Source organism: Balaenoptera musculus, chromosome 7 (assembly GCF_009873245.2).
Source record: "Balaenoptera musculus isolate JJ_BM4_2016_0621 chromosome 7, mBalMus1.pri.v3, whole genome shotgun sequence".
Taxonomy (NCBI): domain Eukaryota; kingdom Metazoa; phylum Chordata; class Mammalia; order Artiodactyla; family Balaenopteridae; genus Balaenoptera; species Balaenoptera musculus.
The window spans coordinates 30,657,521-30,673,535 of NC_045791.1; positions in this window are offsets into that span (position 1 = coordinate 30,657,521).

Consider the following 16,015-nt stretch of genomic DNA (forward strand, 5'->3'; position numbering starts at 1 on the left):
ATGTCTTTTAAAATTTTTTTTTAAAAGAATTGACTTACACAATGATGGGGGCTGGTTACGTGTATTTGAATTCATAGGGCAGGCCATCAGGAAAGCAAGAACAAGAGCAAAATGAAACTCTACCAGCACAGGCCCAAGCTGTCATCCATAATTACTTCCCTCTCTATGGAAGCTTCATCCATAATTACTTCTCTCTCTTTAAAGATCTGCTTTAAAGGTCTTCCAAATGAATAGCCTCCCTTACTCAAAGTCAACTGTTTAGGAACGTTAATTACATCAGCAAATTTCCTTCACAGTAACACCTAGATTAGTGTTAATTGAATAACTTGGGACTGTAGCATAACCAAGTCAACACATCAGAAAACTCATAACCAATCGTTTCTTAGCTATGACACCAAAAGCACAAGCAATAAAATTAAAAATTAGATAAATTTAACTTCATTAAAATGAATAACTATGTGCTTCAAAGGATACCATCAAAAAAATGCAAAAGACAACCCTCAGAATGGAAGAAAATATTTACAAATCATATATCTCAAAAGCAACTTGTATCCGGAATCTGTAAAGAATTCTTAAAACTTAACAGTAAAAGAAAACCCAGTCTAAAAGTGGGCAAAAGACCTGAATAGACATTATGAGTTTCTTGAAGATGATATACAAATATTGAAACAATTGCACACTATGCTTTGTTATCCATTAGTATCCTAGCTCATTGTCATCACTGTTTGCCTCATCGTAGTCTTTTGTTACAATGAGAAAAACTTTTACTTTCCCCTGGACACTTATTGCCTGTCCTTAGATTGTGATGGGTTCACCTTGCTCCCCACTCCAACAATCTCATCCAGAAGCATCAAAGCTCACCATGAAATTTTACCACTCTTAGATTAGCTAGCTAGGATATTATACACTTTGGAAACCACCAGTGATAGAAATCTCAGCTCATCGGTATCTTGCAAACCTTGAACCTCATCTTGTTTCTGTGAAATCCCACTCTCCCTACCCTTGTCAGAAATATACAAAACCCAGAAAGAACTCCAAATCACATTTCATGACACCTCCCTCTTCCCCTATGATTTTCTTTTCATCTATTCCGGTGAGAGTTTTTGTCTGTTGTACCCTGCTCAATCAAGCTATTTCTCTAGTAAACTTTCTCTTCCAGGTAAATCAGAGTGTTATCTTCTCTTTCTAAATGCTGATTTTTTTTTCTAAATGTCCTGCTTATATCCTAAACAAATACAAATGTCTAAAAATGGAATAGTGACATGAAATCCTGAGGAAGAACAGACCTATAGATTTTAATATTGGGAGGTTTATATGTTAATGACACGGTAGGAAAATTGCTTTGATTTATGTTTATTTGCCTCATAGACTTTGTCAAAATATTAAATAATCAACAGTTTTAGGGAATTCCCTGGCAGTCCAGTGGTTAAGAACTCTGTGTTTTCACTGCCAAGGGCCCAGGTTTGATCCCTGGTCAGGGAACTAAAATCCTACAAGCAAGCTGTGGGGCAAAAAAAAAAAAAAAAAAAAAATTTTTTTTGTTTATTGAGCACCTATTGTGTGTACCATAGTTGTAAGTGTTAAAGAATCCTTGAGCTCATAAAATTTATTTACAGTTTAGTCAGAGAGACCAAAGTTTTATGAACAAAAGTAAATAAGTGTAGCCCCATATGTGGAAAATAAAATTATATCAAGTCAAAACGACAACTCACAGAATGGGAGAAAATACTTGCAAATGATGCAACCAACAAGGGATTAATCTCCAAAGTATACAAACAGCTCATGCAGCTCAACGTAAAACAACAACAACAAAAACAATCAAAAAATAGGCAGAAGATCTAAATAGACATTACTCCAAAGAAGACACGCAGGTGGCCAAAAAGCACATGAAAAGATGCTCAACATCGCTAATTATTAGAGAAATGCAAATCAAAACTACAGTGACGTATTGCCTCATACAGTCAGAATGGCCATCATCAAAAAGTCTACAAACAATAAATGCTGGAGAGGGTGTGGAGAAAAGGGAACCCTCCTACACTGTTGGTGGGAATGTAAATTGGCACAGCCACTATGGAGAACAGTATGGAAGTTCCTTAAAAAACTAAAAATAGAGCTGCCATATGATCCAGCACTCCTAATCCTGGGCATATATCTAGAGAAAACCATAATTTGAAAAGATACATACACCTCAATATTCATTGCAGCACTGTTTACAATAGCTAACACATGGAAGCAACCTAAATGTCCATCGACAGATGAATGGATAAAGAAGATGTAGTACATATATACAATGGAATATTACTGAGCCATAAAAAAGAATAAAGTAATGCCATTTGCAGCAACATGGATGGACCTAGAGATTATCACACTAAGTGAAGTAAGACAAATACCATATGATATCACTTATATGTGGAATCTAAAATGATGATACAAATGAACTTATTTACAAAAGAGAAACAGAGTCACAGACTTCATAAACAAACCTATGGTTACCAAAGGGAAAAGATGGGGGGGGTGGATAAATTAGGAGTTTCAGATTAACATATACACACTACTATATGTAAAATATAAATAATCAAAAAGGACCTACTGTATAGCACAGGGAGCTCTACTCACTGTTCTGTAATAACCTAAATGGGAAAAGAATCTGAAAAAGAATGGATATATGTGTATGTATATCTGAATCACTTTGCTGTGCAACTGAAACTAACACAACATTGTAAATCAACTATACTCCAACATAAAATAAAAATTTTTAAAAAAGCATCAGAAACACTGTGTTCTTGGTCTGGACTCCTTAGAAACTTAAGCAAGTCACATAATTCTTCTGTTTTCCTACACACTAAAATTAGAGATCATATCTACCCTGACTATCCCACAGAAGGAAATAAGATAATTTGTGGGAAATTGCTTTGAAATATAAAGTACCATATAGGGTAAGGTATTAAGTTAAATAGCAGTACAATGCACCTTATCACAAAATGCCCATCCTTGAAAGAGACAAGTGTTTAGGAATTCAGGGTCAGAGAAGGCTTCACAGAGGATGTGGGACTGCTGGAAATACATGGTATTTAGATGGGCAACAGTAGGGCATTGGACAGGGACAGGAGGTGAAGTAAAAACCTGATGTAGCAAATGCCCTCTTCCCACAGATACGCTCTTACTTAGCAGGGCAGAAGAATTGTGGAGAGAAGTAGCAGAAGTAAAGGTTACAAAGGAGGATGAGGATCAAATGTGGATAGTAAAGTCATATAAGGGACACACACACATCACATAGAAATATATATATGTATATATAACAGAAAAATATATACATATATATGTAATAGTACAAACTTTAGAATAGACAAATAAGCAAAATGAGAAGAACCGTTGCCCATAATCTTACCATGCAGAGTAAACCTCTGGTAATTTTGTCTTACATCCTTCTAGATATGTTCCTTGTTTATGTAAAACACTTTCTCCATAATCTGTGATTTACTGTATGTATCTTCAACATGTTGTGGTATCTGGTAGATAGACAGTACACACGGAATAAATCTTTACTGAACTGAATGGAAGCTTTCTGACTCATTTCTGTATGAAGTTTGGTTAAATGTTTTGATTTTTCTCTTTAAAATTGAAGTTTGAAATGATTGGGTTTTTCTCTTAGGGTTTATTTTGCTAAGCTAAAATCATTGAAGTAACATCTACGTTGCATTTTATCAACTCTCCTTCTGATTATATTGATGCTGTGGTTGAAATCCAGTCATTTGTATTGACTTTGAATAATTATATATTGTTCCATTCCAATTTCTTTAAAGTACAGGTTGCTTCATGATTGATCTGGGGAATTAGGCAGCTACAGGTCAGTTCCTTATGTGGGTAGAAACCTAATGGGTATTTTCTTATTTTTTCTTACTTATTAAACAAACATGTAGTTAACATTTTTAGAAAATGTATAAAGTATAACAAAAAAGTTTAAATCTTTTATAATTATATAACCCAGAGGCAACCATATTAACAGACATAAGTGGAATAAAATGCATTTTAGACTTGAAAAAGTATAGATTGATAGACATTGTGAAATATGTTTTCCTCTCAAGGCAGTAGCAGTATAGTCAGTGGGTTCAGAATTAAAGCATTAGGTTTAATTAATTTATTCTCATATCTGGCATTCAGATATATATATGGTTGTTATCCTCACGTATCATAGATAGATAGATAGATAAAGATATAGATATATAGACACAGATATGGATATAGATATCTATCTGTTTAACCAATTTAACAAATTCCCTTCCTTTAGTCCCTCTGCGAGAGTACCAAACATCGGCTTCTGAAAGTCCCAGGTCTTTACCTATTTGTTTGACAGGTACATCCAGATTAGCCATTATATTAGAAAATAATCAGAAAACAACTACCTCAAAAAGATAATAAATAAGAATGGCTTATTATTTTCACACTGTTTGAATTTCTTGAAGGCACCTGTGAAAAATGCAAAGATTTACCCACCCAAAATCTCCCTCTAATTTCAGATTATGAAGAGATCTGAGAAACGGTACTTCTGGGACCTTTTGAAATCTCACCATTCAGGCAGCTGCCTCTTCTTTCAACCACAAAACTGACCACAACAAATGCATTCCATTTCAGACAGACTCCAAAATAATCAGGCATCCCTAGAACCAATTAAGAATCCTGCTTTCATTTTTACACTTTGCCAGAAACAATCCTATGGCGGTTCAAGGCACAGTTCCATGTGTATAACATGCCAGAAACAATCCTATGGTGGTTCAAGGCACAGTTCCATGTGTATAACATGCCAGAAACAATCCTATGGTGGTTCAAGGCACAGTTCCATGTGTATCACATTTCATAAATTTTTTTATATAGCTTAAATAAAATTTAAATGAATATGAGAGGCATTCTAGAAGGGGAAAGAAATAACAAAATATAAAAACAAAATTTTAGGAATATTTAGAGGGGGAAACAACTGTCCCAACTACCACAATTTTCTAATGAGATTAATAGGCCAATTGTACACACATGTATGCAAGAGGACATGTAGATACGTAAGGGCAGGTATCATATACATACACGTAACAGCTTAAACTCTGTCCCATCACTAACTGATAGATTGGTCTCTTTTTCACACTGTGACTGCCTATTGTAGTCAATACTATTTAACTTTCCATGGCAATCAAAGTATGTATTACCTTGCCATCCTTGAAAAACGATAGGTCAGTGAAAATATTCCGAATTCACCACACTCTAAGGAAGCTCCAGATCCCTAAGAAAGGAAGACAGTATTAATAATAATGATAACTAGTGTCTTAATTGCATTGTGCTAAGTGTTTAATAGATGTTATCTCTTTTAATTCTCCCAGAAACACTATGCAGCAGATGATAATATCATCCTTACTTTACAGATGGCAAGACTAGGGACCAGACCTTTTAAGTAACATGGACAGGGTCACAAAGCTAGAAGTGGTGGAAATAAGGCTGAAACCAAGCTTTTAAGTGCGATGCAGAGTTGTCTCTGTTGAGAAGAGAAGGCAAACAAATCTCTATTATGAACTATCCCAGAGCAACATAGATGGCACCACCTAAAAATAATCAAAATACTTTAAAAAATTCTTACCAAAAAAAAAAAAAACTACCTGTGGTATGATGAAAGTACTACATTTTGCTTACAGCCAGTGTATTAACTTTGTTAGCTAACTTCAAAAACTGGAGTTATACATGAGATATATGCTGACTGACTAGATCTCCAAATACTTTTGAATCAATGATTTTCAAACTCAAAACCTTAAGGATTATGGCTCAGTAAGAACTTTCACTGTTTCCCCTTCCTTCTTTCCTTCAGCCAGCCAAAAAAAAAAATTTATAATTTTTCTTCTGTTTCTCTCCTTTATTGGAAGCACAGAGTCTTAACCACTGGACACCAGGGAAGTCCCAAAATTGTATTAAATGCCCTTTAAAGTCAGACACTGTTAATTACCTGGGCTGCTTCAATAAACAAATCAAGATCTCTGCTCTTAAGATTATAATCTAGTGGGAAAGACAAGAGAATAAATAGCAATTTCAATTCTGTGTAAAAAGGTATGATAAGCTCTAAGTATGGATAAATTAGCCCGATATTTAGGAGGGTGTCCCTGACCCAAGCTTTTCGTAGGAGAGACCATAGAAGGATTTATGTTGAAGGTCATTTCTAACCTAAGAACCAAAGATAATGACCAGTTAACTAGTTGATGTGAAAATATAAGGACAGCTAAAGAAATCAGAGATGATATCTGTGACATAAAAATCAATTAGAAAAACCAAACTCTCAACGGAAAACCAGCTAAACACATAAACAGGCAGTCTTCAGAAAAAGAAATCGAAATAGACAATAAACATATAACAGAAATGCATACCCTGACTCATAATTAAAGAATGCAAATCAAAACAAATATACAACCATATTTCACACATCAGATCAGCAAAATGTAGACTGCGATGATAATGCTAGCAAGCTCATATATTTTGAGCAAGAATATGAAACTGTAAGGAGTGCAACAAGGCAATAGTTATGAAAACTATAAATTAAAAATGAAGGTACCCTACCATCTCAGTCCTAAGAAATTAATGCCACTGCTACACTTACAAGAATTTGTTCAAATATGTATTTTAAAATGTTCATTAAAACATGTTTGTAATGGCTAAAGCTGAAAATAACAAAAGCAACTATCAGTATAATTCTGGTTAAATAAGTGTTGGCAAGTCCACTTGTTATGCGCTGAGTTGTGTCCTCCTCTAAAATTCACATATTGAAGCCCTAACACCCAGTACCTCAGAATATGACTGTAGGACCTTTTAAGAGGTAATTAAGTTAAAATGGGGTCATTAGGGTGAGCCCTAATCCAATATAACTGGTGTCCTTATAAAGAGGAATTAGGACACAGACAACACAGACAGAGAAACCACATGTGAAGACATAGCAAGAAGGTGGTTATCTGCAAGCCAAGGAAAGAGACCTCTGCCAGCAGAGGTCAGAATTACCAAAACACATTGAAGGAAGGGCATCCATGGAGCTGGGGCTTAGAGCTCTGGGGAGGAAGCACCTCTGGGTTGATACTGGTGCTTCTAAGCTAGGAGGGAGAACCCTGTGGATCTGAGACACAGAACGATGGCCAAATCACCCCTTAGGCAATGTGGGCACAGTGCCTAGGCCCAAAGTACTTTTCGGGTACCATGAGACTGTTCTGATTTGTTTCAAAATCAGAAGAATGAACTTTTAGGTCAATGAAAGTGTTTTTATAAATAACATTAATGTATTTGCCTTTATACTAATACCATCAGAAAATATAGTTTTAAAATTTTCTTAAGGTAGAAGGAACCCACAAAGGCATAACGGTCCGGGACCCACAAAAATTATAATGTGGTCCTTCCCAGATTTCTAAGAAGTGGCTGCCTGAGGTGGTACTTGTGTCTCTGAGGGGGTAGAAAGGAGCGAGTTGTGGGCGTGTTGGAAAACTGAAAATTGGAATCAACTGCCACTACTGAAATTAACTGCTACTATCAAAAGAAAGAAGTGATGCTGGAGAGAGAGACAGAACAGAAAGAAAATAGGAATAGGAATAGAAGGAAACAGGAATAGAAAGAAAATAAGGAGGACACTCTTTGTCCTCCAGCCTTCCGTTCTCCTTCTACTACCCCTATTGGCAGAGATTAATGGGGAATCAGGGAAAGAGGTGGACAGCACATGGAAAGGAAAAACATGGTCTACAGAGTTCCAGTTCCAGCATCATAAAGGAGTATAGAAGGGTAGGTCTGAAACTGAGAGACAATAAATTACTGGCACATCCACATAATGGAGTAATATACAACTATTAACAAGAATTAGATGATTCTGTGTGTGTTAATACAAACAATATCCAAAATATACTATGACATATTAAATCTAAATGCACACTGGTAGTGAGTAAAATAGAATAATATATAATAATAAATATAGATATATAGATAGATCATTAGATAGATAAATATTTCAATTCCTCACCCTGCAAGAAACTCAACAAAACTTTCAGTGGTGGTTAAATTTAGGGAGTTTGACTAGACTGAGGATGGTGGCTTTCATTTTTATTTGATTCTTTTTGTATCATGTGAAATTTTCTTAATTTGCATTTGTAGCTTTGTTAGTTTGCTTTAATATCAAAAGATGTTATTTGGATAGTTGGGTTATACCCCTTTCTATTTCCTTTTTAAATCATGTGCATTAAAAATTAATAACTACTATTTAATGATGATAAAGTTCTAAAAAACATTTTTCAGGAATCTTTCAAAGAAATACCTCTATTTGGTCTTCTCTGTGATTTCATCTCCCATCTGTCTCCTCATATTCTGCTCCAAAGAAATTGAACTCCTTTCAGCTTTTAAAACATGTCTCTATCTCCTCTTATCAGTCCCTTCTTTAGCTAACTCCAGCTTTCAAGTTATTTAAGTTAATACCACTTTCTCAGGAAACCTTCCATGATTTCTTGTTTAGTTCATTTGACCAATATGTGTTTTCAAAGTCCGTGAACTTTTTTCTTGTAACATTTACTACACTACTGTTTTGCTATTTGTTTAATAACAGTTTTCTTTATTAGACTATAAGAAGCACTGTGACAGCAGGGGCGGTACCTTCCTTGTTCGCCTAGAAAATTGACTGGTTCTCAATAAATAATGGGGTGGGTTATGGATAGAAGAATGTAACCACCATATTATAGAACTATGTACTGATAAACTAAAATTACTTTATTAAAAGCATGAACTGAGCATGGATTATTTTCTTTTTTGTTTTGTTTTGTTTTAGAAAATTAAGATGGGGAATAGTATTTCACATTTTTAATCAGAGCTTTTTTATGACATTTTATTTACAAAACAACTCACACTTTGGGGCTCACAAATTTTTTCATCCACGTAACTAATTCTAAATTTTAATGGGTATTTATGCTCGTGGGTTAACCTCAATGCATAAAACTACAACAATTTATTTATTGATTGGCCGTAATACATTCAGTTTAGCAATATAAACGCTCTGGTGCCTTTTAAAATTTAGATGGCCTTTTTGAAACAGTATGCAAATTAGTTCTCAATTATTTTAATATTATCAGTAATTTTTAAAATTTTTATTTATTTTTATTTTTTAATGTAAAATTTATTTTATATTGGGGGTATAGTTGATTTACAATGTTGTGTTAGTTTCAGGTGTACAGAAAAGTGATTCAGTTATACATATACATATATCCATTCTTTTTCAGATTCTTTTCCTATATAGGTTATTACAGAATACTGAGTAGAATTCCCTGTGCTATACAATAGTTCCTCGTTGATTATCTCTTTTATATATAGTAGTGTGTATATGTTAATCCGAAACTCCTAATTTATCCCTCTTCCCACCTTTCCCCTTTGGTAACCACAGGTTTGTTTTTGAAGTCTGTGAGTCTTTTTCTGTTTTGTAAATAAGTTCATTTGTATCATCTTTTAGATTCCACATATAAGAGATATCATATGATATTTGTCTTTGTCTAACTTACTTCACTTAGTACAGTAATCCATGTCCATCCATGTTGCTGCAAATGGCATTATTTCATTCTTTCAAAAAATGGCTGAGTAATATTCCATTGTATATATGTACCACATCTTCTTTATCCATTCATCTGTCAATGGATATTTAGGTTGCTTCCATGTCTTGGCTATTGTAAATAGTGCTGAAATGAAAATTGGGGTGCATGTATCTTTTTGAATTATAGTTTTCTCTGGATATATGCCCCAGAGTGAGATTGCTGGATCATATGGTAGTTCTATTTTTAGTTTTTTAACTTAAACTCCATACTGTTCTCCACAGTGGTTGTATCAATTTACATTCCCACCAACAGTGTAGGGGGGTTCCCTTTTCTCCACACCCTCTCCAGCATTTATTGTTTGTAGACTTTTTGATGATGGCCATTCTGACCTGTGTGAGGTGATATCACATTGTAGTTTTGATTTGCATTTCTCTAATGATTAGTGATGTTGAGCATCTTTTCACGTGTTTTTTGGCCATCTGCATTTGTCTTTGGAGAAATTTCTATTTAGATCTTCTGCCTATTTTTTGATTGCATTGTTTGTTTTTTTTGATATTGAGGTGCATGAGCTGTTTGTATATTTTGGAGGTTAATCTCTTGTCAGTCTCTTTGTCTGCAAATATTTTCTCCCAGTCTATGAGTTGTCTTTTCATTTTGTTTATGGTTTCCTTAGCTGTGCAATAGCTTTTAAGTTTAATTAGGTCCTATTTGTTTATTTTTGTTTTTATTTTCATTACTCTAGGAGGTGGATCCAAAAAGATATTGCTGTGATTTATCTCAAAGAGTGTTCTGCCTATGTTTTCCTGTACGAGTTTTAGAGTATCCGGTCTTACATTTAGGTCTTTATTATATTGAGGTAGTTTCCCTCTATGCCCACTTTCTGGAGAGTTTTATCATAAATGGGTGCTGAATTTTGTCAAAAGCTTTTCTGCATCTACTGAGATAATCATATGTTTTTTATTCAATTTGTTACTGCGGTGTATCACACTGATTGATTTGTGGATACTGAAAAATCCTTGCATCCCTGGGATAAATTCCACTGGATCATGGTGTATGATCCTTTTAATGTATTATTGGATTTGGTGTGCTAGTATTTTGTTGAGGATTTTTATCTATATTCATCAGTGATATTAGCCTATAATTTCCTTTTTTGTGGTATCTTTGTCTGGTTTTGTTATCAGGGTGATGGTGGCCTTGTAGAATGAGATTGGGAGTGTTCCTTCCTCTGCAATTTTTGGAAGAGTTTGAGAAGGATGGGTTTTAGCTCTTCTCTAAATGTTTGATAGAATTCACCTGTGAAGCCATCTGGCCCTGGACTTTTGTCTGTTGGAAGTTTTTAAATCACAGCTTCAATTTAAGTACTGTGATTGGTCTGTTCATATTTTCTATTTCTTCCTGGTTCAGTCTTGGAAGATTGTACCTTTCTAAGAATTTGTCCATTTCTTTTTTTTCTTCTTTCTGTTTTTTTTTTTTTTGGTTGTGTTGGGTCTTAGTTGTGGCACATGTGATCCCTTCGTTGAGGCATGTGGGATATTTTGTTGTGGCTGTGGGCATCTCTCTAGTTGTGGTGCATGGGCTTCTCTCTAGTTGTGGCATGTGGGCTTCTCTCTAGTCATGACGTGCAGGTTTTTCTCTCTCTAGTTATGGTGTATGGGCTCCAGGGCACATGAGCTCTGTAGTTTGTGGCACGTGGGCTCTCTCGTTGAGGCACTTGAGCTCTACTTCTCACGCGCAGGCTTAGTTGCCCCACCGCATGTGGGATATTAGTTCCCCGACCAGGGATCACACCTGTGTCCCCTGCATTGGAAGGTGGATTCTTTACCACTGGACCACCAGGGAAGTCCCTGTCCATTTCTTCTAGGTTTTCCATTTTATTGGCATACAGCTGCTTGTGGTAGTCTCTTATGATCCTTTGAATCTCTGTGGTGTCCACTGTAACTTCCTCTTTTTCATTTCTAATAGTATTGATTTGAGTCCTTTCCCTTTTCTCCTTGATGAGTCTAGCTAAAGGTTTATAAATTTTGTTTATCTTTTCAAAGAATCAGCTTTTAGTTTCATTGATCTTTTCTTTTGTTTTCTTTGTCTCTGTTTCATTTATTTCTGCTCTGATCTTTATGATTTCTTTCCTTCTACTAACTTTGCATTTTGTTTCTTTTTCTTTCTCTAGTTGCTTTAGGTGTAAGGTTAGGTGGTTTGAGAATTTTTTGTTTGTTTCCTGAGGTAAGACTGCATTGCTATAAACTTCCCTCTTTAGAACTGCTTTTGCTGCATCCCAAAGGTTTTGGATTGTTGTGTTTTTGTTTTCATTTGACTCTATGTATTTTTTATTTCCTCTCTGATTTCTTCTGTGATCCATTGGTTGTTTAGTAACATATTGTTTAGCTTCCACGTGTTTGTGTTTTTTACAGTTTTTTTTTTCTTGTAGTTGATATCTAACCTCATAGCATTGTGGTAAAAAAAGAGGCTTAATATGATTTCAATTTTCTTAAATTTACCAAGGTTTGCTTTGTGGCCCAGCATGTGACCTATTCTGGAGAATGTTCCACTTGCACTTGAGAAGAATGTGTATTCTGCTGCTTTTGGATGGAACGTTCTATAGACATCAATGAAGCTCATCTGGTCTAATGTGTCATTTAAAGCCTGTGTTTCCTTATTGATTTTCATTTTGGATGATCTGTCCATTGATGTAAGTGGGTGTTAAAGTCCCCCACTATTATTGTGTTACTGTCGATTTCTCCATTTATAGCTGTTAGCATTTGCCTTACGTATTGAGGTGCTCCTGTGTTGGGTGCATATATATTTACAATTGTTATATCTTCTTGGATTGATCCCTTGATCATTATGTAGTGTCCTTCTTTGTCTCTTGCAACAGTCTTTATTTTGAAGCCAATTTTGTCTGATATGAGTATTGCTGTTCCAGCTTTCTTTTGATTTCCATTTGCATGGAATACCTCTTTCCATACCCTCACTTTCAGTCTGTATGTGTCCCCAGATCTGAAGTGGGTCTCTTGTAGACAGCATATATATGGGTCTTGTTCTTGTATCCATTCAGCCAGTCTATGTCTTTTGGTTGGAGCATTTAATCCATTTACATTTAAGGAAATTATCAATATGTATGTTCTTATTGCCATTTTGTTAATTGTTTAGGATTTGTGTTGGTTGGTCTTTTTCCTTCTCTTCTTCTTTTGTTCTCTTCGCTTGTGATTTGATGACTATCTTTAGAGTTTGTTTGAATTGTTTTTTCTTTTGTGTGTGTGTATCTATTGTAGATTTTTGGTTTGTGGTTCCAATGAGGTTTCGATATAGCAGTCTATATATATATATACACACACACGCACACACATATATATATATATCTACAAGATTGTTTTAAGTTGCTGGTCTCTTAATTTTAAATGTGTTTCCAATAACCTGCATTTGTACTCTCCTCTCCTCATGATTGCTAGTTTTGATATCATATTTGTGTGTGGATGGTTCTCTACCTTTACTCTATATTTGCCCTTATTGGTGAGCTTTCCTATCCATAATTTTCTTGTTTCTAGTTGCGGTCTTTTCTTTTCCACCTAGATAAGTTCCTTTAGCATATGTTGTAAAGCTGGTTTAGTGGTGCTGAATTCTCTTGGTTTTGCTTGTCTTAAATTTTGATTTCTCCATCAAAGCTGAATGAGAGCCTTGCTGAGTAAAGTATTCTTGGTTGTAGAATTCTTGTTTCATCACTTTAAATATATCATTCCACTCCCTTCTGGCCTGCAGAGTTTCTGCTGAAAAATCAGCTGATAACTATATGGGGATTCTCTTGTATGTTATTTGTTCCTTTTCCCTTGTTGCTTTAAATATTTTCCCTTTGTCTTTAGTTTTTGTCAATTTGATTAAATGTGTCTTGCTGTGTTCTTCCTTGGGTTTATCCTGTATGGGACTCTCTGTGCTTCCTGGACTTGTGTGAGTGCTTCCTTTCCCATGTTAGGGAAGTTTTCAGCTATTCTCTCTTCAAATATTTTCTCAGGCCCTTTCTCTCTCTCTTCTCCTACTGGGACCCCTATAATTACAAATGTTGGTGAGTTTAATGTTGTCCCAGAGGTCTCTGAGTCTGTCCTTGTTTCTTTTCACTCTTTTTTTCTTTATTCTGTTCCACAGCAGTGATTTCCACCAAGCTTTCTTCCAGCTCACTTATTCGTTTTTCTGGCTTATTTATTCTGCTATTGATTCCTTCTAGTGTATTTTTCATTTCAATTATTGTATTGTTCATCTCTGTTTGTTTGTTCTTTAAATCTTCTAGCTCTTTGTTAAACATTTCTTGTGTCTTCTCAGTCTGTGCCTCCATTCTTTTTCTGAGATCTTGGATCATCTTTACTACCATTACTCTGAATTTTTTTAGATTGCTTATTTCCACTTCACTTAGTTGTTCTTCTGGGATTTTATCTTGTTCTTTTGTCTGGAACATATTTCTCTGCTGTCTCATTTTGTCTAACTTTCTGTGTTTGTGGTCTGTTTCTCAGGCTGCAGGTTTGTAGTTCCTCTTGCTTCTTGTGTCTGCCCCCTGGTGGGTGAGGTCCAGGGGTTAGTGCAGGTTTCCTGGTGGGAGGGACTGGTGCCTGCCCACTGGTGGGTGGAGCTGGGTCTTGCCCCTCTGGTGGGTAAGGCCATGTCCAAGGGCGTGTTTAGAGGTGGCTGTGCACTCCAGATGACTTTAAGCAGCCTGTCTCTTGATGGGTCGGGCTGTGTTTCCACCCTGTTTATTGTTTGGCCTGAGGCATCCCAACACTGGAGCCCATAGGCTGTTGGGTGGAACCAGGTCTCTGTGCTAAAATGGCGACCTGCAGGAGCACTCACGCTGATGAATATTCCCTGGAGCCTTCGCCACCAGTGTCCTTGCACCCACAGTGAGCCTTAGCCAACCCCCACCTCCCCAGGATACTCTCCAAGACAAGCAGGCAAGTCTGGCCCAGGGTCCTATTGAGTCACTGCTTTGCCCTGGGTCCCAGTACACGTGAAAGCTTGTGTGTTCCCTCCAAGAGTGGAGTCTCTGTTTCCCCCAGTCCTGTGGAGCTCCTGCACTCAGGCCCTGCTGGCCTTCAAAGCCAAATACTCTGAGGTCTCCTCCTCCCAGTGCCAGACCTTCAGGGTGGGGAGCCTGACTTGGCGCTCAGAACTCTCACTCCTATGGGAGAATCTCTGTGATGTAATTATTTTCCAGTTTGTGGGTCATCCACCCAGTGGGTATGGGATCTGATTATATCATGAAAACACCCCTCCTACCATCTCGTTGTGACTTATTTGTCTTTGGATGTGGAATATATTTTTTGGTAGGTTCTGGTCTTTTTTGTCGATGGTTGTTCAGCTGTTAGTTGTGATTTTGGTGTTTTTATGTCAAGTCCTTCTATTTTGCCATCTTGTCTCCTCCCTTCCAAGAATATATTTAAAATTACCTTTTAGCAGAGATGTAACCGAACACAAGTTCACATGCCCAATGCACAGTGATGCCAAACAATTCTGAAACATTTGTGTTTGGAGCAAGAAAGCAATTACCAGTAAATTAAAAAATACTTACAATTTGTTGGGATTCTTATTCATATCTCTCTATCCTTCTAAGATTTCAGGAGGCCTATTGATGCTCAATAATGGTTTCAATCAGAGATAAGACAAAGTAAGATGTTTATTATATCTGAGTCCAATCAGAAAATGGAAATCACACAGTAATTTGAACAGAGAAATTTAAAATAAAGAATTATTAACAGGAGATTAAAGTAAATAAAGAATTATCTAGGTAGAGTTAAAGAGAAATATAAAGAATAGAGGAATAACAGATATAGGTAATAGCCACTACTCTTAGCCCTAGGGCTGAGATAGAATGACAAAGGGGTGCCTGCCTGAGTGACCCCATGCCTGCCTGACTAGAGGTGAGATCAAGACCTTTCTGGAATGGACATAGCCAGGGCTCTCTGGATGGTGGGAAACTTGCTGGTGGACCTTCCTGGAAACCTGCCCTCTGAATGGTAGGGGAAGCCATCCTCAGGGATGTGCTGCATTTTAGAACTTGATATGAAGTCACATAAGAGTTAATCAGTGAATGGATAACTTTATTAACAATCCTGTGATGATTTAAATGACAAAAGAAAATATATGTGAATGTCAGTAATCGCAATTAAAAGTGTGCTACATTTACTAAGCATTAGCATGACTTGCATGTCTACCATGTAGTAACTGACCTAATTCATCATCTCATTTTGACTTGACACTCAGGTTCTAACCTCTGCAAATTTTCACTCTAAGCAGAAGATGCAGAGCCAGATTGGCAAAGAGTGATGTCAGAGTTCACTATCTAGGGCCTCTTAGCCTTGTTCAATCAGCATTTACCCCTGGACCCAGCCTGACACCCCTAAAATCATTATATAAGGTTATATTCCATCAGTGCTCCCATAATCCCAGGGCAAGAGAGGCCCCGATTA